This window comes from Oncorhynchus mykiss, chromosome 6 (assembly GCF_013265735.2).
Source record: "Oncorhynchus mykiss isolate Arlee chromosome 6, USDA_OmykA_1.1, whole genome shotgun sequence".
Classification (NCBI taxonomy): Eukaryota; Metazoa; Chordata; class Actinopteri; order Salmoniformes; family Salmonidae; genus Oncorhynchus; species Oncorhynchus mykiss.
In genome coordinates this window covers 86064568-86091402 of record NC_048570.1, presented here as the reverse complement: position 1 = coordinate 86091402, position 26835 = coordinate 86064568, and the positions used below count along the sequence as shown (strand labels likewise).

Sequence of the window (26835 nt, the reverse complement as noted above, 5' to 3'; positions counted from 1 at the left end):
GAGAGGAAGGAGGGAGGAAGAAGGGAAGTAGGTGATGGGAGAGGAAGGAGGGAGGTGGGTGATGGGAGAGGAAGGAGGGAGGAAGGAGGGAAGTAGGTGATGGGAGAGGAAGGAGGGAGGTGGGTGATGGGAGAGGAAGGAGGGAGGAAGAAGGGAAGTAGGTGATGGGAGAGGAAGGAGGGAGGTGGGTGATGAGAGGAAGGAGGGAGGTGGGTGATGGAGAGGAAGGAGGGAGGTGGGTGATGGAGAGGAAGGAGGGAGGTGGGTGATGGAGAGGAAGGAGGGAGGTGGGTGATGGAGAGGAAGAAGGGAGGTGGGTGATGGAGAGGAAGGAGGGAGGTGGGTGATGGAGAGGAAGAAGGGAGGTGGGTGATGGAGAGGAAAGAGGGAGAGGGGTGATGGAGAGGAAGGAGGGAGATGGGTGATGGAGAGGAAGAAGGGAGAGGGGTGATGGAGAGGAAGGAGGGAGGTGGGTGATGGAGAGGAAGGAGGGAGGTGGGTGATGGAGAGGAAGAAGGGAGGTGGGTGATGGGAGTGGAAGGAGGGAGGTGGTTGATGGGAGAGGAAGGAGGGAGGTGGTTGATGGAGAGGAAGGAGGGAGGTGGGTGATGGAGAGGAAGGAGGGAGGTGGGAGGTGGGTGATGGGAGAGGAAGGAGGGAGGTGGGTGATGGAGGTGGGTGATGGGAGAGGAAAGAGGGAGGAAGGAGGGAGGTAGGTGATGGAGAGGAAGGAGGGAGGTGGGTGATGGAGAGGAAGGAGGGAGGTGGGTGATGGGAGAGGAAGGAGGGAGGTGATAGGAGAGGAAGGAGGGAGGTGGGTGATAGGAGAGGAAGGAGGGAGGTGGTTGATAGGAGAGGAAGGAGGGAGGTGGGTGATGGGAGAGGAAGGAGGGAGGTGGGTGATGGGAGTGGAAGGAGGGAGGTGGTTGATGGGAGAGGAAGGAGGGAGGTGGTTGATGGAGAGGAAGGAGGGAGGTGGGTGATGGAGAGGAAGGAGGGAGGTGGGAGGTGGGTGATGGGAGAGGAAGGAGGGAGGAAGAAGGGAAGTAGGTGATGGGAGAGGAAGGAGGGAGGTGGGTGATGGGAGAGGAAGGAGGGAGGAAGGAGGGAAGTAGGTGATGGGGAGGAAGGAGGGAGGTGGGTGATGGGAGAGGAAGGAGGGAGGAAGAAGGGAAGTAGGTGATGGGAGAGGAAGGAGGGAGGTGTGTGATGAGAGGAAGGAGGGAGGTGGGTGATGGAGAGGAAGGAGGGAGGTGGGTGATGGAGAGGAAGGAGGGAGGTGGGTGATGGAGAGGAAGGAGGGAGGTAGGTGATGGGAGAGAAAGGAGGGAGGTAGGTGATGGAGAGAAAGGAGGGAGGTGGTGATGGGAGAGGAAGGAGGGAGGTGGTGATGGAGAGAAGGGAGGGAGGTGGTGATGGAGAGAAAGGAGGGAGGTGGTGATGGAGAGGAAGGAGGGAGGTAGGTGATGGGAGAGAAAGGAGGGAGGTGGTGATGGAGAGAAAGGAGGGAGGTGGTGATGGAGAGAAAGGAGGGAGGTGGGTGATGGAGAGGAAGGAGGGAGGTGGTGATGGAGAGGAAGGAGGGAGGTAGGTGATGGGAGAGAAAGAAGGGAGGTGTGATGGAGAGAAAGGAGGGAGGTGGTGATGGAGAGAAAGGAGGGAGGTGGTGATGGAGAGGAAGGAGGGTAGGTGATGGGAGAGAACGGAGGGAGGAAGAAGGGAGGTGGTAATGGGAGAGGAAGGAGGGGGTAGGTGATGGGAGAGGAAGGAGGGAGGTAGGTGATGGGAGAGAAAGGAGGGAGGTGGGTGATAGGAGAGGAAGGAGGGAGGTGGTTGATGGAGAGAAAGGAGGGAGGTGGTGATGGAGAGAAAGGAGGGAGGTGGTGATGGAGAGAAAGGAGGGAGGTGGTGATGGAGAGGAAGGAGGGAGGTAGGTGATGGGAGAGAAAGGAGGGAGGAAGGAGGGAGGTGGTGATGGGAGAGGAAGGAGGGGATGGGTGATGGGAGAGGAAGGAGGGAGGTAGGTGATGGGAGAGAAAGGAGGGAGGTAGGTGATGGAGAGGAAGGAGGGAGGAAGGAGGGAGGTAGGTGATGAGAGGAAGGAGGGAGGTGGGTGATGGAGGTGGGTGATGGGAGAGGAAAGAGGGAGGAAGGAGGGAGGTAGGTGATGGAGAGGAAGGAGGGAGGTGGGTGATGGAGAGGAAGGAGGGGGGTGGGTGATGGGAGAGGAAGGAGGGAGGTGATAGGAGAGGAAGGAGGGAGGTGGGTGATAGGAGAGGAAGGAGGGAGGTGGTTGATAGGAGAGGAAGGAGGGAGGTGGGTGATGGGAGAGGAAGGAGGGAGGTGGGTGATGGGAGAGGAAGGAGGGAGGTGGGTGATGGGAGTGGAAGGAGGGAGGTGGTTGATGGGAGAGGAAGGAGGGAGGTGGTTGATGGAGAGGAAGGAGGGAGGTGGGTGATGGAGAGGAAGGAGGGAGGTGGGAGGTGGGTGATGGGAGAGGAAGGAGGGAGGAAGAAGGGAAGTAGGTGATGGGAGAGGAAGGAGGGAGGTGGGTGATGGGAGAGGAAGGAGGGAGGAAGGAGGGAAGTAGGTGATGGGAGAGGAAGGAGGGAGGTGGGTGATGGGAGAGGAAGGAGGGAGGAAGAAGGGAAGTAGGTGATGGGAGAGGAAGGAGGGAGGTGGGTGATGAGAGGAAGGAGGGAGGTGGGTGATGGAGAGGAAGGAGGGAGGTGGGTGATGGAGAGGAAGGAGGGAGGTGGGTGATGGAGAGGAAGGAGGGAGGTGGGTGATGGAGAGGAAGAAGGGAGGTGGGTGATGGAGAGGAAGGAGGGAGGTGGGTGATGGAGAGGAAGAAGGGAGGTGGGTGATGGAGAGGAAAGAGGGAGAGGGGTGATGGAGAGGAAGGAGGGAGGTGGGAGGTGGGTGATGGGAGAGGAAGGAGGGAGGAAGAAGGGAAGTAGGTGATGGGAGAGGAAGGAGGGAGGTGGGTGATGGGAGAGGAAGGAGGGAGGAAGGAGGGAAGTAGGTGATGGGGAGGAAGGAGGGAGGTGGGTGATGGGAGAGGAAGGAGGGAGGAAGAAGGGAAGTAGGTGATGGGAGAGGAAGGAGGGAGGTGTGTGATGAGAGGAAGGAGGGAGGTGGGTGATGGAGAGGAAGGAGGGAGGTGGGTGATGGAGAGGAAGGAGGGAGGTGGGTGATGGAGAGGAAGGAGGGAGGTAGGTGATGGGAGAGAAAGGAGGGAGGTAGGTGATGGAGAGAAAGGAGGGAGGTGGTGATGGGAGAGGAAGGAGGGAGGTGGTGATGGAGAGAAGGGAGGGAGGTGGTGATGGAGAGAAAGGAGGGAGGTGGTGATGGAGAGGAAGGAGGGAGGTAGGTGATGGGAGAGAAAGGAGGGAGGTGGTGATGGAGAGAAAGGAGGGAGGTGGTGATGGAGAGAAAGGAGGGAGGTGGGTGATGGAGAGGAAGGAGGGAGGTGGTGATGGAGAGGAAGGAGGGAGGTAGGTGATGGGAGAGAAAGAAGGGAGGTGTGATGGAGAGAAAGGAGGGAGGTGGTGATGGAGAGAAAGGAGGGAGGTGGTGATGGAGAGGAAGGAGGGTAGGTGATGGGAGAGAACGGAGGGAGGAAGAAGGGAGGTGGTAATGGGAGAGGAAGGAGGGGGTAGGTGATGGGAGAGGAAGGAGGGAGGTAGGTGATGGGAGAGAAAGGAGGGAGGTGGGTGATAGGAGAGGAAGGAGGGAGGTGGTTGATGGAGAGAAAGGAGGGAGGTGGTGATGGAGAGAAAGGAGGGAGGTGGTGATGGAGAGAAAGGAGGGAGGTGGTGATGGAGAGGAAGGAGGGAGGTAGGTGATGGGAGAGAAAGGAGGGAGGAAGGAGGGAGGTGGTGATGGGAGAGGAAGGAGGGGATGGGTGATGGGAGAGGAAGGAGGGAGGTAGGTGATGGGAGAGAAAGGAGGGAGGTAGGTGATGGAGAGGAAGGAGGGAGGAAGGAGGGAGGTAGGTGATGAGAGGAAGGAGGGAGGTGGGTGATGGAGGTGGGTGATGGGAGAGGAAAGAGGGAGGAAGGAGGGAGGTAGGTGATGGAGAGGAAGGAGGGAGGTGGGTGATGGAGAGGAAGGAGGGGGGTGGGTGATGGGAGAGGAAGGAGGGAGGTGATAGGAGAGGAAGGAGGGAGGTGGGTGATAGGAGAGGAAGGAGGGAGGTGGTTGATAGGAGAGGAAGGAGGGAGGTGGGTGATGGGAGAGGAAGGAGGGAGGTGGGTGATGGGAGAGGAAGGAGGGAGGTGGGTGATGGGAGTGGAAGGAGGGAGGTGGTTGATGGGAGAGGAAGGAGGGAGGTGGTTGATGGAGAGGAAGGAGGGAGGTGGGTGATGGAGAGGAAGGAGGGAGGTGGGAGGTGGGTGATGGGAGAGGAAGGAGGGAGGAAGGAGGGAAGTAGGTGATGGGAGAGGAAGGAGGGAGGTGGGTGATGGGAGAGGAAGGAGGGAGGAAGGAGGGAAGTAGGTGATGGGAGAGGAAGGAGGGAGGTGGGTGATGGGAGAGGAAGGAGGGAGGAAGAAGGGAAGTAGGTGATGAGAGGAAGGAGGGAGGTGGGTGATGGAGAGGAAGGAGGGAGGTGGGTGATGGAGAGGAAGGAGGGAGGTGGGTGATGGAGAGGAAGGAGGGAGGTGGGTGATGGAGAGGAAGAAGGGAGGTGGGTGATGGAGAGGAAGGAGGGAGGTGGGTGATGGAGAGGAAGAAGGGAGGTGGGTGATGGAGAGGAAAGAGGGAGAGGGGTGATGGAGAGGAAGGAGGGAGATGGGTGATGGAGAGGAAGAAGGGAGAGGGGTGATGGAGAGGAAGGAGGGAGGTGGGTGATGGAGAGGAAGGAGGGAGGTGGGTGATGGAGAGGAAGAAGGGAGGTGGTGATGGGAGAGGAAGGAGGGAGGTAGTGATGGAGAGAAGGGAGGGAGGTGGTGATGGAGAGAAAGGAGGGAGGTGGTGATGGAGAGGAAGGAGGGAGGTAGGTGATGGGAGAGAAAGGAGGGAGGTGGTGATGGAGAGAAAGGAGGGAGGTGGTGATGGAGAGAAAGGAGGGAGGTGGTGATGGAGAGGAAGGAGGGAGGTGGTGATGGAGAGGAAGGAGGGAGGTAGGTGATGGGAGAGAAAGAAGGGAGATGGTGATGGAGAGAAAGGAGGGAGGTGGTGATGGAGAGAAAGGAGGGAGGTGGTGATGGAGAGGAAGGAGGGTAGGTGATGGGAGAGAACGGAGGGAGGAAGAAGGGAGGTGGTAATGGGAGAGGAAGGAGGGGGTAGGTGATGGGAGAGGAAGGAGGGAGGTAGGTGATGGGAGAGAAAGGAGGGAGGTGGGTGATAGGAGAGGAAGGAGGGAGGTGGTTGATGGAGAGAAAGGAGGGAGGTGGTGATGGAGAGGAAGGAGGGAGGTAGGTGATGGGAGAGAAAGGAGGGAGGAAGGAGGGAGGTGGTGATGGGAGAGGAAGGAGGGGATGGGTGATGGGAGAGGAAGGAGGGAGGTAGGTGATGGGAGAGAAAGGAGGGAGGTAGGTGATGGAGAGGAAGGAGGGAGGTAGGAGGGAGGTAGGTGATGAGAGGAAGGAGGGAAGTGGGTGATGGAGGTGGGTGATGGGAGAGGAAAGAGGGAGGAAGGAGGGAGGTAGGTGATGGAGAGGAAGGAGGGAGGTGGGTGATGGAGAGGAAGGAGGGAGGTGGGTGATGGGAGAGGAAGGAGGGAGGTGATAGGAGAGGAAGGAGGGAGGTGGGTGATAGGAGAGGAAGGAGGGAGGTGGTTGATAGGAGAGGAAGGAGGGAGGTGGGTGATGGGAGAGGAAGGAGGGAGGTGGGTGATGGGAGAGGAAGGAGGGAGGTGGGTGATGGGAGTGGAAGGAGGGAGGTGGTTGATGGGAGAGGAAGGAGGGAGGTGGTTGATGGAGAGGAAGGAGGGAGGTGGGTGATGGAGAGGAAGGAGGGAGGTGGGAGGTGGGTGATGGGAGAGGAAGGAGGGAGGAAGAAGGGAAGTAGGTGATGGGAGAGGAAGGAGGGAGGTGGGTGATGGGAGAGGAAGGAGGGAGGAAGGAGGGAAGTAGGTGATGGGAGAGGAAGGAGGGAGGTGGGTGATGGGAGAGGAAGGAGGGAGGAAGAAGGGAAGTAGGTGATGGGAGAGGAAGGAGGGAGGTGGGTGATGAGTGGAAGGAGGGAGGTGGGTGATGGAGAGGAAGGAGGGAGGTGGGTGATGGAGAGGAAGGAGGGAGGTGGGTGATGGAGAGGAAGGAGGGAGGTGGGTGATGGAGAGGAAGAAGGGAGATGGGTGATGGAGAGGAAGGAGGGAGGTGGGTGATGGAGAGGAAGAAGGGAGGTGGGTGATGGAGAGGAAAGAGGGAGAGAGGTGATGGAGAGGAAGGAGGGAGGTGGGTGATGGAGAGGAAGAAGGGAGAGGGGTGATGGAGAGGAAGGAGGGAGGTGGGTGATGGAGAGGAAGGAGGGAGGTGGGTGATGGAGAGGAAGAAGGGAGGTGGGTGATGGGGAGGAAGGATGGAGGTGGTTGATGGAGAGGAAGGAGGGAGGTGGGTGATAGGAGAGGAAGGAGGGAGGTGGGTGATGGGAGAGGAAGGAGGGAGGTGGTAGGAGAGGAAGGAGGGAGGTGGGTGATAGGAGAGGAAGGAGGGAGGTGGTTGATAGGAGAGGAAGGAGGGAGGTAGTTGATGGAGAGGAAGGAGGGAGGTGGTTGATGGAGAGGAAGGAGGGAGGTGGGTGATGGAGAGGAAGGAGGGAGGTGGTTGATGGAGAGGAAGGAGGGAGGTGGGTGATGGAGAGGAAGGAGGGAGGTGGTGATGGAGAGGAAGGAGGGAGGTGGTGATGGAGAGGAAGGAAGTAGGTGATAGGAGAGGTTGGAGGGAGGTGGGTGATGGAGAGGAAGAAGGGAGGTGGGTGATGGAGAGGAAGGAGGGAGAGGGGTGATGGGAGAGGAAGGAGGGAGGTGGTGATGGGAGAGGAAGGAGGGAGGAAGGAGGGAGGTGGGTGATGGAGAGGAAGGAGGGAGGTGGTTGATGGAGAGGAAGGAGGGAGGTGGTTGATGGAGAGGAAGGAGGGAGGTGGTTGATGGAGAGGAAGGAGGGAGGTGGGTGATGGAGAGGAAGGAGGGAGGTGGGTGATGAAGAGGTAGGAGGGAGGTGGTTGATGGAGAGGAAGGAGGGAGGTGGTTGATGGAGAGGAAGGAGGGAGGTGGTTGATGGAGAGGAAGGAGGGAGGTGGGTGATGAAGAGGAAGAAGGGAGGTGGTTGATGGAGAGGAAGAAGGGAGGTGGTTGATGGAGAGGAAGGAGGGAGGTGGGTGATGGAGAGGAAGGAGGGAGGAAGGAGGGAGGTGGTGATGGAGAGGAAGGAGGGAGGTGGGTGATGGAGAGGAAGGAGGGAGGAAGGAGGGAGGTGGGTGATGGAGAGGAAGAAGGGAGGTGGTTGATGGAGAGGAAGAAGGGAGGTGGTTGATGGAGAGGAAGGAGGGAGGTGGGTGATGGAGAGGAAGGAGGGAGGAAGGAGGGAGGTGGGTGATGGAGAGGAAGGAGGGAGGTGGGTGATGGAGAGGAAGGAGGGAGGAAGGAGGGAGGTGGGTGATGGAGAGGAAGAAGGGAGGTGGTTGATGGAGAGGAAGAAGGGAGGTGGTTGATGGAGAGGAAGGAGGGAGGTGGGTGATGGAGAGGAAGGAGGGAGGTGGGTGATGGAGAGGAAGAAGGGAGGTGGTTGATGGAGAGGAAGGAGGGAGGAAGGAGGGAGGTGGTTGATGGAGAGGAAGGAGGGAGGTGGGTGATGGAGAGGAAGAAGGGAGGTGGTTGATGGAGAGGAAGAAGGGAGGTGGTTGATGGAGAGGAAGGAGGGAGGTGGGTGATAAGAGAGGAAGGAGGGAGGTGGGTGATAAGAGAGGAAGGAGGGAGGTGGGTGATGGAGAGGAAGGAGGGAGGTGAAACTAGTATTTGTCTGTACACTATTATCTCTGACTACTGATTGAACAGCTACTACAAAGCCTTTCAATATTATTCTGAAGACCCAGACCAAAAATGCTTACTTTTTCTGTACTGGGTTAGATGTGTGTGTAAATATGTTACAGTAGTCTGAAGACCCAGACCAAAAATGCTTACTTTTTCTGTACTGGGTTAGATGTGTGTGTAAATATGTTACAGTAGTCTGAAGGTGTCCTCTTTGACTTTTGTGTACTAACACAATGCAACGCAGCACCACACATTACTACACAACACACACTATACAACACCACACATCACACTCTATACAACACCACAACACACACTAAACAGCACCCCACAACACCACACAACACACACTATACAACACCACAACACACACTAAACAGCACCCCACAACACCACACAACACACACTATACAACACCACACAACACACACTAAACAGCACCCCACAACACCACACAACACACACTATACAACACCACACAACACACACTATACAACACCACACAACACACACTATACAACACCACACAACACACACTATACAAGACCACACCACACAACACCACACCACACCACACTATACAACACCACACATCACACTCTATACAACACCCCACAACACACATTATACAACACCACACAACACCACACAACACACACTATACAACACCACACATCACACTCTATACAACACCACACAACACACGCTATACAACTCCACACAACACCATACAACACACACTACACAACACACACTATACACACTACACAACACCACACAATATCACACAACATACAACACCACACACACCACACAGCACAACACAACACAAAACAACACCACACTACACAACATAACACCAAACCACACAATACAACACACCACACAACACAGTATATTCCCCATCCCTTCGCTCAGCACTTCCTTCCCCTCCTTGACTTCCCTCTCTCTCATTCTGTCTTCCTTCCCCTCCTCGACTTCCCTCTCTCTCACTCTGTCTTCCTTCTCTTCCTTGACTTCCTTGACTCTCTCTCTCTCTCTCTCTCTCTCTCTCTCTCTCTCTCTCTCTCTCTCTCTCTCTCTCTCTCTCTCTCTCTCTCTCTCTCTCTCTCTCTCTCTCTCTCTCTCTCTCCTCTCTCTCTCTCTCTCTCTCTCTCTCTCTCTCTCTCTCTCTCTCTCTCTCCCTCTCTCTCTCTCTCTCTCTCTCTCTCTCTCTCCCTCTCTCTCTCTCTCTCTCTCTCTCTCTCTCTCTCTCTCTCCATCTTCCTTCCCCTCATAAAGCAGGGTCAGTAGTTAATTATCTCGACAGCCTGTTTGCAGCCGTACTGCTCCACACCTAATTAAGAAACTTGGTTAATTAAAAAAAGCTGCAATAAGGCCGTAATGGGCGGGAAAACTGAGTTAGTTAGTCTCTGAGGGAACCAATAATGATCATACCAAATATTTATGCGTGGATGGCCAGCGTAAACAGTCAGTTCCTTCTGGTGCTGGATCACTGGATGCATCGTACTTTATATCCACTACCCAGAACCCATGTGGTGTCAGGGGCCTCGCGGATCGGATTGCAAAATGTGTAGAACAGCAGGAAATATACTTTAACACGGCAACGTTTTCTCATAGCCTCATGACCAAATGTGTTGAGGTGCAGGAAGGTGCCCCAAATGCGTTAGTCTGGAGAGCAGTCAGTCTGGCCCAGTAGAGCAGTCAGTCCGGCCCAGTAGAGCAGTCAGTCCGGCCCTGCAGAGCAGTCAGTCTGGCCCTGCAGAGCAGTCAGTCCGGCCCTGCAGAACAGTCAGTCCGGCCCAGTAGAGCAGTCAGTCCGGCCCAGTAGAGCAGTCAGTCCGGCCCAGTAGAGCAGTCAGTCTGGCCCTGCAGAGCAGTCAGTCCGGCCCAGTAGAGCAGTCAGTCCGGCCCAGTAGAGCAGTTAGTTTGGCCCTGCAGAGCAGTCAGTCCGGCCCTGCAGAGCAGCCAGTCCGGCCCTGCTGAGCAACCAGTCCGGCCCTGCTGAGCAGTCAGTCCGGCCCTGCAGAGCAGTCAGTCCGGCCCTGCAGAGCAGTCAGTCCGGCCCTGCAGAGCAGTCAGTCCGGCCCTGCAGAGCAGTCAGTCCGGCCCTGCAGAGCAGCCAGTCTGGCCCTGCAGAGCAGTCAGTCCGGCCCTGCTGAGCAGTCAGTCTGGCCCTGCAGAGCAGTCAGTCCGGCCCTGCAGAGCAGTCAGTCTGGCCCTGCAGAGCAGTCAGTACGGCCCTGCAGAACAGCCAGTCTGGCCCTGCAGAGCAGTCAGTCCGGCCCTGCAGAGCAGTCAGTCTGGCCCTGCAGAGCAATCAGTCTGGCCCCGCAGAGTAGTCAGTCCGGCCCTGCATAGCAGTCAGTCTGGCCCTGCAGAGCAGTCAGTCCGGACCAGAGCAGCCATTGATGTTAGGCCATGTAAATAGCTGTGGTTGTGTTGTTGCCTGAGACAGATGACAGTGCATCATTCACCATGACCACATGTATAATGGATCTCTAAAGCACATAGACAGATAAACAGGCAGGACATTCATCCTTATAAGGACAGAGTGAGATGAAGGCTACAGAACTACACTTCTCTTGTAGGGCAGAGATTGGTGACAGAGGGAGCAGAGGGAAGAGCGCCCCCTACTGGCCCTCCAACGCCACCGCATCTGGTCTCTCATCCAGGGAGCGATCAGGACCAACCCTGCTTAGCTGAAGGGGGACAGCAGCAGAGGTATGGAGGGCAGTGCTGTAGGTCTATGGGTGCTGGCACACGTAATGTATGATATAAAAACACCGTTCCCTGCATTTGCCTGGCATGCGAATGCATGTAAATACCTTCATGAATTCTAATGGCACGTTTACAATACAAAACAGTGAACAAAACAGTAACCGAAGTGGCTTAAACACAGCACATTCACCACATAGCAAATGGAAACTTTGGGCTGTAAATTTACACACAAGGCCAAGAAATCTGCAAAGCTATTACTATGCAGATGAAGAGAGAGGCGAAGAGGAGGGAGGGAGGGAGGGAGGGAGGGAGGGAGGGAGGGAGGGAGGGAGGGAGGGAGGGAGGGAGGGAGTCAATAATGAGTGTTTCTCCAGTCCTGTTCCATTAGTGCTCGGGCCAAGACCGGGCCGTGATTGGTGGGCTTGGCTCCTCAGAGTTGGGTTGTTGATGTGTGTTGGAATAATCAGGGCCGTCTAACAGTACAGTCGTACATGGAGGGTTGTGTTGATGTTTTGGTTATGGAAGATTGAAGGCAGCATCGTCAGGGTAGGGGAATGGGGAAATGGGGTTGGGGAATGGGGGATGGGGAAATGGGGTTGGGGAATGGGGGATGGGGAAATGGGGTTGGGGAATGGGGGATGGGGAAATGGGGTTGGGGAATGGGGAAATGGGGTTGGGGAAATGGGGTTGGGGAATGGGGAAATGGGGTAGGGGAATGGGGAAATGGGGTTGGGGAATGGGGAAATGGGGTTGGGGAATGTGGAAATTGGGTTGGGGAATGGGGAAATGGGGTAGGGGAATGGGGAAATGGGGTAGGGGAATGGGGAAATGTGGTAGGGGAATGGGGAAATGGGGTTGGGGAATGGGGAATGGGGAAATGGGGTTGGGGAATGGGGAAATGGGGTTGGGGAATGGGGAATGGGGAAATGGGGTTGGGGAATGGGGAAATGGGGTTGGGGAATGGGGAATGGGGAAATGGGGTTGGGGAATGGGGAAATGGGGTAGGGGAATGGGGAAATGGGGTTGGGGAATGGGGAAATGGGGTTGGGGAATGTGGAAATTGGGTTGGGGAATGGGGAAATGGGGTAGGGGAATGGGGAAATGGGGTAGGGGAATGGGGAAATGTGGTAGGGGAATGGGGAAATGGGGTAGGGGAATGGGGAAATGGGGTAGGGGAATGGGGAAATGGGGTTGGGGAATGGGGAAATGGGGTAGGGGAATGGGGAAATGGGGTAGGGGAATGGGGAAATGGGGTAGGGGAATGGGGAAATGGGGTAGGGGAATGGGGAAATGGGGTTGGGGAATGGGGAAATGGGGTAGGGGAATGGGGAAATGGGGTAGGGGAATGGGGAAATGGGGTTGGGGAATGGGGAAATGGGGTAGGGGAGCTGCTTCCCCATTCTATCTAAGATGGTGTGTGTAACCTGGACATGGAGAAAAATGGAACACTGTAAACAAAAATCCGGGACACTCAAATTAGTATGATATCTAACATTTGGCATAGTATGTATTCATTTGTGGATGTCCTTCATCCATTTTGTATCATATGTTACAAATGACAATTTACTTGATATGTTGCGTATTTTAATTTGTTGTGGCTAACGTTAGTTAGTTGGCTAGGTGGCTAACGCAAATGTTAGGTAGGTTACCTAGGTGGCTAACATTAGCTAGGCGTTAGAGGTTAAGGTTAGAGTTAGGGTAAAGGGTTAAGGTTAGGATTAGGAGTTAGGGTAAAGGGATAAGGTTAGGATTAGGAGGTAGGGTAAAGGGTTAAGGTTAGGGTTAGGAGTTAGGGTAAATGGTTAAGGTTAGGAGTTAGGGTAAATGGTTAAGGTTAGGAGTTAGGGTAAAGGGGTAAGGTTAGGGTTAGAGTTAGGGTAAACGGGTAAGGTTAGGGTTAGGAGTTAGGGTAAAGGGTTAAGGTTAGGATTAGGAGTTAGGGTAAAGGGTTAGGAGTTAGGGTAAATGGTTAAGGTTAGGAGTTAGGGTAAAGGGTTAGGAGTTAGGGTAAAGGGTTAGGAGTTAGGGTAAAGGGTTAAGGTTAGGAGTTAGGGTAAAGGGTTAAGGTTAGGACTTAGGGTAAAGGTTTAAGGTTAGGGTTAGGAGTTAGGGTAAAGGGTTAGGGTTAGGAGTTAGGGTAAAGGGTTAAGGTTAAGGTTAGGAGTTAGGGTAAAGGGATAAGGTTAGGATTAGGAGGTAGGGTAAAGGGTTAAGGTTAGGGTTAGGAGTTAGGGTAAATGGTTAAGGTTAGGAGTTAGGGTAAATGGTTAAGGTTAGGAGTTAGGGTAAAGGGGTAAGGTTAGGGTTAGAGTTAGGGTAAACGGGTAAGGTTAGGGTTAGGAGTTAGGGTAAAGGGTTAAGGTTAGGATTAGGAGTTAGGGTAAAGGGTTAGGAGTTAGGGTAAATGGTTAAGGTTAGGAGTTAGGGTAAAGGGTTAGGAGTTAGGGTAAAGGGTTAGGAGTTAGGGTAAAGGGTTAAGGTTAGGAGTTAGGGTAAAGGGTTAAGGTTAGGACTTAGGGTAAAGGTTTAAGGTTAGGGTTAGGAGTTAGGGTAAAGGGTTAGGGTTAGGAGTTAGGGTAAAGGGTTAAGGTTAAGGTTAGGAGTTAGGAGTTAGGATAAGGGGTAAGGTTAGGGTTAGGAGTTAGGAGTAAGGAGTTAGGGTCAAGGGTTAAGGTTAGGGTTAGGGTTAGAGTAAAGGGTTAGGAGTTAGGGTAAAGGGTTAAGGTTAGGGTTAGGGTAAAGGGGTAAGGTTAGGGTTAGGAGTTAGGAGTTAGGGTAAAGGGTTAAGGTTAGGGTTAGGGTAAAGGGGTAAGGTTAGGGTTAGGAGTTAGAGTAAAGGGTTAAAGTTAGAGGAAGGGTTAGCTAACATGCAAAGTAGCAAGTATTGCGAAGTTGCTAATTATCTAAAATTGTCCGTGATGAGAATCTAACACCCAACCTTTGGGATGCAAGACGTCCATGTTGAGCACCTCCCATCCACCTCCACCAAGCATCTTCCTATCGTTTTAGCCTTAAGTAACCTTCCGTCTTTTTGTAACAATACCAAACGTATCATACTAATTTGAGTGTCCCGGATTTCCATTGTGATTTCCATTGTGGTTGTGTGTGTGTGTGTGTGTGTGTGTGTGTGTGTGTGTGTGTGTGTGTGTGTGTGTGTGTGTGTGTGTGTGCGTGTGCGTGTGCATGTGTGCGTGTGCGTGTGCGTGTGTGTGTGTGTGTGTGTGTGTGGAAGAGAGGTCAGTGAGTCCTTGTAATAACAGTATAACCACACTTCATATCCCTGACCTTGAGCCACCCATCATATACCAGAAGGGCACAAACTATCAGACATGACAAAGTGTACCTGAAAGACCCATTTTTTTTTTTTACTTCAGGCCTGGAAGTTTTCTCCTGTAATTTGATTGAACTTTTAAACCAATCGAGGTAAGCATGGTTTTACAAATGGAGATTGTATTTCCACATGAATGGAAAATGTCAAAAAGCCTCTGATAAAACTGCAGTGTCAAATAATTCATATTGGATAAAAGAAGCAGATGAGTGAGCACAGTACCTCGTTTTGTTTTTCTACAAAGGTGATGGAATTGTTTTGACTGTGAATGTTCTGTACATGTAGCAGAAGAACAGCGCACAGAGCCGACAGCTGCTGTATTGGATTTCACCAGCGAAGCTGAATCACGGTGGGGAACAAAGACTGTGAAGGTACATTTTGTAGACAATTTATCTACATACAAGAGTTATTCCGTGTGAATGCAGAGACTGGATGTCATGTACTGTCATGTTGTCTTGTCTCTGTCCTTTCCCTTCACCCTGTCTCCCTCTGCTGGTCGTGTTAGGTTACCTTTTCTCCCCCGCTTTCCCCCAGCTGTCCCTTGTCTCCTCTAACTACCCATTCACCCCGTTCCCCACCTGTTCCCTTTTTTCCCTCTGATTAGGTCCCTATATCTCTCTCTGTTTCTGCTCCTGTCCTTGTCGGATTCTTGTTTGTTTGTGTCATTCATGCCTGAACCAGACTGTCGTCATGTTTGCTGTAACCTTGTCCTGTCCTGTCGGAATCTGCCGGTCCATCTGAGCCTACCTATGTTTGGTAATTAAAGAAGCTCTGTTTAAGTTGATTCGCTTTTGGGTCCTCATTCACGCACCGTAACACTGGAGGCTGTAAAACCTTTCTACCAAGGTGGCCTCGTTTTGCTGTACAAATTCCTCACATTTATCTACCTACTCAAGAAAAACTATGAGTGAACTATGAATTCACGTGGTATATCTCTTTGTGTTTCGTGTTCTGACTGTCCAAAATTAGCGTCTTCTTCCTGTCCCTCGTCCACTATTTATGGTAAAGTAGAAATAGAATGATAGACGACTCATACAAAAACATTCAACACGTTCCTCTTACAGTATTCTATGACAAAGTTAACAAGACAGTATATATGAATCATTGGACTGTTCCCTCCAGTCTTAAGGTTCTTTGTTGGGTTGGAATGTGAGCACTAGGACGAAGGGACATTACAAAAACAACCATCCTACAAAAGACAACTCTATACCTTCATGGTAATAGAAAAGACAACTCTATACCTTCATGGTAATAGAAAAGACAACTCTATACCTTCATGGTAATAGAAAAGACAACTCTATACCTTCATGGTAATAGAAAAGACAACTCTATACCTTCATGGTAATAGAAAAGACAACTCTATACCTTCATGGTAATAGAAAAGACAACTCTATACCTTCATGGTAATAGAAAAGACAACTCTATACCTTCATGGTAATAGAAAAATACTAAATTAAAGATAACTATTCAAAAAATTATCAACTCATGCTGACCTTAGTGCACAGATCCTCCTAAAGTCAATAGATGGATCCTTATTTGTTACCAACCTCTGCATATTCTGAAGGGTCTTTGTCAGTGTATGGATGAGGCTGTGCCTGGTGAGGATGGGTTTGTGATTGCTGTTTTAATTTCCCCAGTGAAGGGAGTGGGAGCTCATCTTCCCGACCGTGGTGTGTGTTGGACAGCCCCTCCCACCTGTGTTGGACAGCCCCTCCCCCCTGTGTTGGACAGCCCCTCCAAAGTGTGGCAGAGAAAAACTGCCTTATTAGCCCAGTTCATTAAAAGCATTAATAGTCATGAAATGAGAGGCACCAGAGTCCAAAAGGCTTAATGCTCCATCCATTTTAATTAGACAGCTGCAAAACTGAAGTGAGGGAAGCCTAAGCTTCTACCCTTAGCGTAGCGCGCACATCACACACACGCAAATACACAGGCACCTAAGCACACACACACATACATGCACACTCACACATGCGCGAACACGTTAGCAACCTGCTTGTTATAGCTTACCCCCCCCCGTCCCTCCACACCCCCATTTCACTCTCTGTTACACCACTGACCCCCCCCCCCATCCCTCCACACCCCCATTTCACTCTCTGTTACACCACTGACCCCCTCCCCCTGCTCCCGATTAAAATTCTGTTTAATTAAAATTTATCACATTAAGAAACTGATGTGGTTAATTAACTGGACTCTGGCGGAGTCCCTTCCTCTACATCTGACGGCTGGCTACATTGTTAAACACTTCCCATCGGGGCAGGGGGGCAGGGGGGCAGCCTATACATGTCTTACTGCAGCTCCTTCCCTTCCTACATATAACACTCCACCACTGTCTATCTTAACCTCTGTGCAATCAAGCTAGAAGACATTTTGTCAGTTCAGCCAAAGTTCTCCCTCTCCTGCAACCTCACTCTTCCTCCTACTCCATCATTTTAATGTACATTTTATTATTTATTCTTCCATCTCACTCTCTCCCTGTTCTTCCATCTCCTCCTTCCTTTTTTCTTCATTTCCTTCCTTCCTTTGTGTCTTCCACTCATTCTTCCTCTTTCTCTCTCTCTCCTCTCCCTCTGCTAGCAGTAGAAGTTATGGTGAGTGGCTGGGTAGCTGACAGCGGTACAGCGGCAGGGTAGATAAGGCTGTGACCTCTCTGGCCGGCGGAGATGAGATGAATACATTAGTCCCCTGGTGATGGAGGGAGGTCGGGTTACTGGGGTGAATGAACTGCCAACACAAGGCCCCACAACTAAATATGCTGCATCTGTAACAAGGGACACAGACAGGCCTGAAGAAAGGAGGAGATGGGGAAAGAGAGAGAGAAAGGGGAAGAAGAAGGGGAGATAGGGGCAGGAGAGGAGGAGATAGGGGAAGGAGAGGGGGAGATAGGGGAAGAAGAGGGGGAGATAGGGGAAGAAGAGGGGGAGATAGGGGAAGGAGAGGGAGAGGGGAAGGAGAGGGGGAGATAGGGGAAGAAGAGGGGGAGATAGGGGAAGAAGAGGGGGAGATAGGGGAAGAAGAGGGGGAGATAGGGGAAGGAGAGGGAGATAGGGGAGGGAGGGGGAGAAAGAGGAAGAAGAAGGGGAGATAGGGGAAGGAGAGGGGGAGATAGGGGAAGGAGAGGGGGAGATAGGGGAAGGAGAGGGGGAGATAGGGGAAGAAGAGGGGGAGATAGGGGAAGGAGAGGGAGATAGGGGAGGGAGGGGGAGAAAGAGGAAGAAGAAGGGGAGATAGGGGAAGGAGAGGGGGAGATAGGGGAAGGAGAGGGGGAGATAGGGGAAGGAGAGGGGGAGATAGGGGAAGAAGAGGGGGAGATAGGGGAAGGAGAGGGGGAGATAGGGGAGGGAGGGGGAGAAAGAGGAAGGAGGGGGGAGATAAGGGAATGATAGTGGGAGATAGGGGAGGGAGACAGGGGAGATTGGGGAAGGATGGGAGATAGGGGAGGGAGAGATAGGGGAAGGAGAGGGAGAGATGGAAAAGGAGAGGGGGAGATAGGGGAAGGAGAGGGAGAGATAGGGGAAGGAGAGGGAGAGATGGAAAAGGAGAAGGGGAGAGAGGGGAAGGAGAGAGAGAGATAGGGGAAGGAGGGGAGATAGGGGAAGGAGAGGGAGAGATGGAGAAGGAGAGGAGAGATGGAGCAGGAGAGGGGAGATAGGAGAGGGGTAGATAGGAGAGGGGACATAGGGGAAGGAGAGAGAGAGAGATAGGGGAAGGAGAGAGAGAGATAGGGGAAGGAAATGGGGATAGGGGAAGAAGAGGGATACATCTTCTCTCTTCTATTTTCCCCAGGGCTTGATACTGGATGATGGTAGAGGGACCATTCCATCAAAATGGATGTGTGTGTGTATGTGTGTGTGTGTGTGTGTGTGGGGGGGGGGGGGGGGGGGCTCATTTGTTGTACGTTTTATCTGTGTTTGTGTCAGCCTACTCCCAGAGTACATGTGTTTAATGTGTATGATCAGTGTCAGCCTACCATCCTGACTGTCTGAGCCCAGAGTACATGTGTTTAATGTGTATGATCAGTGTCAGCCTACCATCCTGACTGTCTGAGCCCAGAGTACATGGGTTTAATGTGTATAATCAGTGTCAGCCTACCATCCTAACTGTCTGAGCCCAGAGTACATGTGTTTAATGTGTATAATCAGTGTCAGCCTACCTTCCTGACTGTCTGAGCCCAGAGTACATGTGTTTAATGTGTATAATCAGTGTCAGCCTACCATCCTGACTGTCTGAGACCAGAGTACATGTGTTTAATGTGTATAATCAGTGTCAGCCTACCTTCCTGACTGTCTGAGCCCAGAGTACATGTATTTAATGTGTATAATCAGTGTCAGCCTACCATCCTGACTGTCTGAGCCCAGAGTACATGTGTTTAATGTGTATAATCAGTGTCAGCCTACCATCCTGACTGTCTGAGACCAGAGTACATGTGTTTAATGTGTATAATCAGTGTCAGCCTACCTTCCTGACTGTCTGAGCCCAGAGTACATGTGTTTAATCAGTGTCAGCCTACCATCCTGACTGTCTGAGCCCAGAGTACATGTGTTTAATGTGTATAATCAGTGTCAGTCTACCATCCTGACTGTCTGAGCCCAGAGTACATGTGTTTGTGTGTATGATCAGTGTCAGCCTACCATCCTGACTGTCTGAGACCAGAGTACATGTGTTTAATGTGTATAATCAGTGTCAGCCTACCTTCCTGACTGTCTGAGCCCAGAGTACATGTGTTTAATCAGTGTCAGCCTACCTTCCTGACTGTCTGAGCCCAGAGTACATGTGTTTAATGTGTATAATCAGTGTCAGCCTACCTTCCTGACTGTCTGAGCCCAGAGTACATGGGTTTAATCAGTGTCAGCCTACCATCCTAACTGTCTGAGCCCAGAGTACATGTATTTAATGTGTATAATCAGTGTCAGCCTACCATCCTGACTGTCTGAGTCCAGAGTACATGTGTTTAATGTGTATAATCAGTGTCAGCCTACCATCCTAACTGTCTGAGCCCAGAGTACATGTGTTTAATGTGTATAATCAGTGTCAGCCTACCATCCTAACTGTCTGAGCCCAGAGTACATGTGTTTAATGTGTATAATCAGTGTCAGCCTACCATCCTGACTGTCTGAGACCAGAGTACATGTGTTTAATGTGTATAATCAGTGTCAGCCTACCATCCTGACTGTCTGAGCCCAGAGTACATGTGTTTAATCAGTGTCAGCCTACCATCCTGACTGTCTGAGCCCAGAGTACATGTGTTTAATGTGTATAATCAGTGTCAGTCTACCATCCTGACTGTCTGAGCCCAGAGTACATGTGTTTAATCAGTGTCAGCCTACCTTCCTGACTGTCTGAGCCCAGAGTACATGTGTTTAATGTGTATAATCAGTGTCAGCCTACCTTCCTGACTGTCTGAGCCCAGAGTACATGGGTTTAATCAGTGTCAGCCTACCATCCTAACTGTCTGAGCCCAGAGTACATGTATTTAATGTGTATAATCAGTGTCAGCCTACCATCCTGACTGTCTGAGCCCAGAGTACATGTGTTTGTGTGTATAATCAGTGTCAGCCTACCTTCCTGACTGTCTGAGCCCAGAGTACATGTGTTTAATGTGTATAATCAGTGTCAGCCTACCTTCCTAACTGTCTGAGCCCAGAGTACATGGGTTTAATGTGTATAATCAGTGTCAGCCTACCATCCTAACTGTCTGAGCCCAGAGTACATGTGTTTAATGTGTATGATCAGTGTCAGCCTACCTTCCTGACTGTCTGAGCCCAGAGTACATGTGTTTAATGTGTATAATCAGTGTCAGCCTACCATCCTGACTGTCTGAGCCCAGAGTACATGGGTTTAATGTGTATAATCAGTGTCAGCCTACCATCCTGACTGTCTGAGCCCAGAGTACATGGGTTTAATGTGTATAATCAGTGTCAGCCTACCTTCCTGACTGTCTGAGCCCAGAGTACATGGGTTTAATGTGTATAATCAGTGTCAGCCTACCATCCTGACTGTCTGAGCCCAGAGTACATGGGTTTAATGTGTATAATCAGTGTCAGCCTACCTTCCTGACTGTCTGAGCCCAGAGTACATGTGTTTAATCAGTGTCAGCCTACCTTCCTGACTGTCTGAGCCCAGAGTACATGTGTTTAATGTGTATAATCAGTGTCAGCCTACCTTCCTGACTGTCTGAGCCCAGAGTACATGTATTTAATGTGTATAATCAGTGTCAGCCTACCATCCTGACTGTCTGAGCCCAGAGTACATGTGTTTAATGTGTATAATCAGTGTCAGCCTACCTTCCTGAATGTCTGAGCCCAGAGTACATGTGTTTAATCAGTGTCAGCCTACCTTCCTGACTGTCTGAGCCCAGAGTACATGTGTTTAATGTGTATAATCAGTGTCAGCCTACCTTCCTGACTGTCTGAGCCCAGAGTACATGGGTTTAATGTGTATAATCAGTGTCAGCCTACCATCCTGACTGTCTGAGCCCAGAGTACATGTGTTTAATGTGTATAATCAGTGTCAGCCTACCTTCCTGACTGTCTGAGCCCAGAGTACATGTGTTTAATGTGTATAATCAGTGTCAGCCTACCATCCTGACTGTCTGAGCCCAGAGTACATGGGTTTAATGTGTATAATCAGTGTCAGCCTACCTTCCTGACTGTCTGAGCCCAGAGTACATGTATTTAATGTGTATGATCAGTGTCAGCCTACCATCCTGACTGTCTGAGCCCAGAGTACATGTATTTAATGTGTATAATCAGTGTCAGCCTACCTTCCTGACTGTCTGAGCCCAGAGTACATGTGTTTGTGTGTATTTTATTACCTCTGTTTATGTGTGGGCACATTTGTTTAGGACAATGCTTTATTTTGTGTCTTTGTGTTTGAGAATATGTATTTGTATGTTTCTGTATGTGTGTGTGTGTGTGTTTGTGTGTGTGGGTGTGTTTGTGTGTATTTGTGTGTGCGTGCGCTCGTGCGTGCGTGCTTGCATGTGTGTGCCCGCCAAGGGCATCATTTATCTAGTGGCCTAGAGACAAAAACAACCTGCTGCCAGTATTAATGGTTCCTCCTGCAGCACCTGTGTGGATTGGGGTCAGGGGTCAGCAGTCACAGCCAATCTTGAGTAAATGGAGGCTGTGTAGCACTAGACAAACGGCTAAGAGCTTTAGAACAAAGCCAAGGCCATGGCCAACCATGTGAGTGAGTGTTGGGGGGTGGGGGGTCGGGGGGGTCTGTGTGTCTGTGTGTGTGTGTGTGTTTGTGTGCGTGGCTGTGTGTGTGTGTGTCATTTCTTTTACTCCTCTATGTATCCCAGTCTTATCCACTATAACCAGATTAGCTAGTTCCTTGTTTATTATCCAGGAATCTGACCTCTTCTATCCATTTAAATGAATCCTGCCTAACTTTATTGCATCGTATTCTATTACGGTATTGCTAACCTCCACAGGAATAAGTCCTTTTGACTGAATAACAGGATTGTAGTGTGGCAGCTGCTCACATGATAAAGAGCTATATCCTCTCCACAGGCTTATACAGTAGCATGGCATTACGTCTGGAAAGGAGAATACGGATTGGAAAATAAACCAAACCTGCCTTAGCGATGTCTTTGATTACTAACTACTGGTTGCACACAAGCACCTCTCATTGTGAAGGGAATCTACCTGATTACTGTAGAATCTACCTAGTTACTGTAGAATCCACCTGTGAGGGAAATCTACCTAGTTACTGTAGAATCCACCTGTTAGGGAAATCTACCTAGTTACTGTAGAATCTACCTGTGAGGGAATCTACCTAGTTACTGTAGAATCTACCTGTTACGGAATCTACCTAGTTACTGTAGAATCCACCTGTTATGGAATCTACCTAGTTACTGTAGAATCCACCTGTTAGGGAATCTACCTAGTTACTATAGAATCTACCTGTGAGGAGTATCTACTTAATTACTGTAGAATCTACCTGTTAGGGAATCTACCTAGTTACTGTAGAATCTACCTGTTACGGAATCTACCTTATTACTGTAGAATCTACCTAGTTACTGTAGAATCCACCTGTGAGGGAAATCTACCTAGTTACTATAGAATCTACCTGTGAGGAGTATCTACCTAGTTACTGTAGAATCTAACTGTGAGTGAATCTACATAGTTACTGTAGAATCTACCTGTGAGAGGAATCTACCTAGTTACTGTAGAATCTACCTGTGAGAGGAATCACCTAGTTACTGTAGAATCTACCTGTGAGGGGTATCTACATAGTTACTGTAGAATCTACCTGTGAGGGGTATCTACATAGTTACTGTAGAATCTACCTGTGAGTGAATCTACATAGTTACTGTATAATCTACCTGTGAGAGGAATCTACCTACTTACTGTAGAATCTACCTGTGAGGGGTATCTACATAGTTACTGTAGAATATACCTGTGAGTGAATCTACATAGTTACTGTATAATCTACCTGTGAGAGGAATCTACCTACTTACTGTAGAATCTACCTGTGAGGGGTATCTACATAGTTACTGTAGAATATACCTGTGAGTGAATCTACATAGTTACTGTAGAATCCACCTGTGAGGGAAATCTACCTAGTTACTATAGAATCTACCTGTGAGGAGTATCTACCTAGTTACTGTAGAATCTAACTGTGAGTGAATCTACATAGTTACTGTAGAATCTACCTGTGAGAGGAATCTACCTAGTTACTGTAGAATCTACCTGTGAGAGGAATCACCTAGTTACTGTAGAATCTACCTGTGAGAGGAATCTACCTAGTTACTGTAGAATCTACCTGTGAGAGGAATCACCTAGTTACTGTAGAATCTACCTGTGAGGGGTATCTACATAGTTACTGTATAATCTACCTGTGAGAGGAATCTACCTACTTACTGTAGAATCTACCTGTGAGGGGAATCTGCCTAGTAACTGTAGAATCTAACTGTGAGGGGAATCTGCCTAGTAACTGTAGAATCTAACTGTGAGGGGAATCTGCCTAGTAACTGTAGAATCTAATTGTGAGGGGAATCTGCCAAGTAACTGTAGAGTCTAACTGTGAGGGGAATCTGCCTAGTAACTGTAGAGTCTAACTGTGAGGGGAATCTGCATAGTAACTGTAGAATCTACCTGTGAGGGGAATCTGCCTAGTAACTATAGAGTCTAACTGTGAGGGGAATCTGCCTAGTAACTGTAGAATCTAACTGTGAGGGGAATCTGCCTAGTAACTGTAGAGTCTAACTATGAGGGAAATCTGCCTAGTAACTGTAGAATCTACCTGTGAGGGGAATCTGCCTAGTAACTGTAGAATCTAACTGTGAGGGGAATCTGCCTAGTAACTGTAGAATCTAACTGTGAGGGGAATCTGCCTAGTAACTGTAGAATCTAACTGTGAGGGGAATCTGCCTAGTAACTGTAGAATCTAACTGTGAGGGGAATCTGCCTAGTTACTGTAGAATCTAACTGTGAGGGGAATCTGCCTAGTTACTGTAGAATCTAACTGTGAGGGGAATCTGCCTAGGAACTGTAGAATCTAATTGTGAGGGGAATCTGCCTAGTTACTGTAGAATCTAACTGTGAGGGGAATCTGCCTAGTAACTGTAGAGTCTAACTGTGAGGGGAATCTGCCTAGTAACTGTAGAATCTAACTGTGAGGGGAATCTGCCTAGTAACTGTAGCGTCTAACTGTGAGGGGAATCTGCCTAGTAACTGTAGAGTCTAACTGTGAGGGGAATCTGCCTAGTAACTGTAGAATCTACCTGTGAGGGGAATCTGCCTAGTAACTATAGAGTCTAACTGTGAGGGGAATCTGCCTAGGAACTGTAGAATCTAACTGTGAGGGGAATCTGCCTAGTGACTATAGAGTCTAACTGTGAGGGGAATCTGCCTAGTAACTGTAGAATCTAACTGTGAGGGGAATCTGCCTAGTAACTGTAGAGTCTAACTATGAGGGAAATCTGCCTAGTAACTGTAGAATCTACCTGTGAGGGGAATCTGCCTAGTAACTGTAGAATCTAACTGTGAGGGGAATCTGCCTAGTAACTGTAGAATCTAACTGTGAGGGGAATCTGCCTAGTAACTGTAGAATATAACTGTGAGGGGAATCTGCCTAGTTACTGTAGAATCTAACTGTGAGGGGAATCTGCCTAGTAACTTTAGAATCTAATTGTGAGGGGAATCTGCCTAGTTACTGTAGAATCTAACTGTGAGGGGAATCTGCCTAGTTACTGTAGAATCTAACTGTGAGGGGAATCTGCCTAGTAACTGTAGAATCTAATTGTGAGGGGAATCTGCCTAGTTACTGTAGAATCTAATTGTGAGGGGAATCTGCCTAGTTACTGTAGAATCTAACTGTGAGGGGAATCTGCCTAGTTACTGTAGAATCTAACTGTGAGGGGAATCTGCCTAGTAACTGTAGGATCTAATTGTGAGGGGAATCTGCCTAGTAACTGTACAATCTAACTGTGAGGGGAATCTGCCTAGTAACTGTAGAGTCTAACTGTGAGGGGAATCTGCCTAGTAACTGTAGAATCTAACTGTGAGGGGAATCTGCCTAGTAACTGTAGAATCTAACTGTGAGGGGAATCTGCCTAGTAACTGTAGAATCTAACTGTGAGGGGAATCTGCCTAGTAACTGTAGAATCTAACTGTGAGGGGAATCTGCCTAGTAACTGTAGAATCTAACTGTGAGGGGAATCTGCCTAGTAACTGTAGAATCTAACTGTGAGGGGAATCTGCCTAGTAACTGTAGAGTCTAACTGTGAGGGGAATCTGCCTAGTAACTGTAGAAGTATGCTTTTTATATGATCCAAAACCATTTAGTGATTTTATTTGACCACAGGGAGAATAGCTATAGTGTAATTACAATGCACATGTATCTAGAATTGTTTACATCCTGGCCTTTAAAGGAGGGGTTGGAGGGATACATATCAAAGTGGTATTAAACACATTGATCCAACATGGTTTAAACTCTGTCTAGCATCATCATAAACCATCCTCCATTTCCCTGCACGATCAGAGAGGAATTCATTTACATAATGAAGCGTCTTCACTATGCTAATTCAGTGCCCGCAGTATGCAAGAGCCACGTATATATGTGTAAGTGTGTGTGTTTGTGTGTGTGTGTGTGTGTCTCTTAGCATGTGTGTATGTGCATGCTGTACAAACTAATGGGGGCGAGTAGGGTTTTTAAAAGCCCTCCATACCTGTTGGAGGGTGTGAGAGTGAACCCTAGATGCAGGGGCAGATACACACACTGCCGGAGATAGAGGCTGAGAGAAGACCTCGACCACAGCTCTTCAGTGGCAGACGGGGAACACATCACAGGAGAAGTTAAGTCACCAACACAGGATAATGGAGAATGAACAGAAGTGCTTTTGAAAAGAAGGGGAATAATAGTAATCTGTTTATATTCCACATCGCTATACTCTATGACTATTTAGAATCTTTTACTGTGAAATAGCGATGACATTTTGCTGCAATGGGACAAACGTCACAAATCAGCCTGTGAATGATGATATTAATGTATGTGTTTTCAACATTGATTTCAGTTTTATTTATTTGTTATTTTACCAGGTAAGTTGACTGAGAACACATTCTCATTTGCAGCAACAACCTGGGGAATAGTTACAGGGGAGAGGATGGGGATGAATGAGCCACTTGTAAACTGGGGATTATTAGGTGACTGTGATGGTTTGATGGCCAGATTGGGAATTTAGCCAGGACACCGGGGTTAACACCCCTACTCTTACGATAAGTGCCATGGGATCTTTAATGACCACAGAGAGTCAGGACACCAGTTTAACATCCCATTCGAAAGACGGCACCCTACACAGGGCAATGTCCCCAATCACTGCCCTGGGGCATTGGGATATTTTTTAGACCAGAGGAAAGAGTGCCTCCTACTGGCCCTCCAACACCACTTCCAGCAGCATCTGGTCTCCCATCCAGGGAATGATCAGGACCAACCCTGCTTAGCTTCAGAAGCAAGCCAGCAGTGGTATGCAGGGTGGTATGCTTCAGTGTTGACATGTCCAGGACACGTTAACCTCTGTCTGTGCGAGCGAACAGGGGCAGCAACAGCAGAGGTAATTGGGCCATGCCGTTCAGTGACCTCTTTGCATAGCTTCCAAATGGTGATTCTGATTGGATGAACTCACCTATGTCAAGGCCTCATACAGGTCCCAACGGTCACCCTGTTCTATGTGACACACACACATACACACACACACATTTGTAAGCTAGAGTAAGTGATTTTCATTGCCAATTATCTGAAGCGTTTGTTCGCCTCATAACCTACTTGACAACCCTGTCGTCGTTTATTACCGAGTGACGTGAAGAAAAAGTATTCATGCTGTGTCCCTGTTCATTACATGACAGCGATGACAGGTGTGGAGACAAGCCCAATCTGCCTCAGTAGGAGATACGTCTGTATGCCTCATACCTGTTTCTGATGCCTTTCTCTGATGATCTGAATCCTGATGTTTCCAGGAGAGAGAGACGAAGAAGAGACGACAAGAGAAACAGCTGCGCAGTGTTTTTATCATGTTTGTGTTTGTCATTCAGAACAGATGTCGCTGTACAACACACACAGAAAGATCTGCGCTACGGCTCGAACAGGAAGCTACAGACCCATTGAGATGTGGAAGTTGTTGCACATGAATGGTTATTCCGCCCCCTGATGTTCATGTACAATTCTCAACTTTATCAATAAAGAACAGAATAAGGGAAATATAAATGTGAATAAATCTTACCACTTATCTGAAAATGTCGGAGGTGCCGTATAGATGCTGTACAGCCAATGCAGACTTCGGATTGACCATGTAACCTTTCAACCC

The 26835-nt window shown here is 49.9% G+C and overlaps 1 long non-coding RNA gene across 2 annotated transcripts; it reads right to left on the bottom strand.

The window, feature by feature from the left end:
• Nucleotides 1-21596: 21596 nt before the first annotated feature.
• Nucleotides 21597-22115, bottom strand: LOC118965088. 2 transcript variants are annotated; one of them, XR_005052422.1, is made up of 3 exons: nucleotides 22101-22115; nucleotides 21972-22007; nucleotides 21597-21934 (listed from the first exon to the last, which is right to left on the bottom strand). It is a non-coding gene; the product is annotated as an uncharacterized LOC118965088 (long non-coding RNA). The 2 variants fall into 2 exon arrangements; XR_005052421.1 differs by having other exon boundaries at nucleotides 21661-21733; nucleotides 21915-22007; nucleotides 22101-22110.
• Between the last annotated feature and the right edge of the window lie 4720 nt (nucleotides 22116-26835).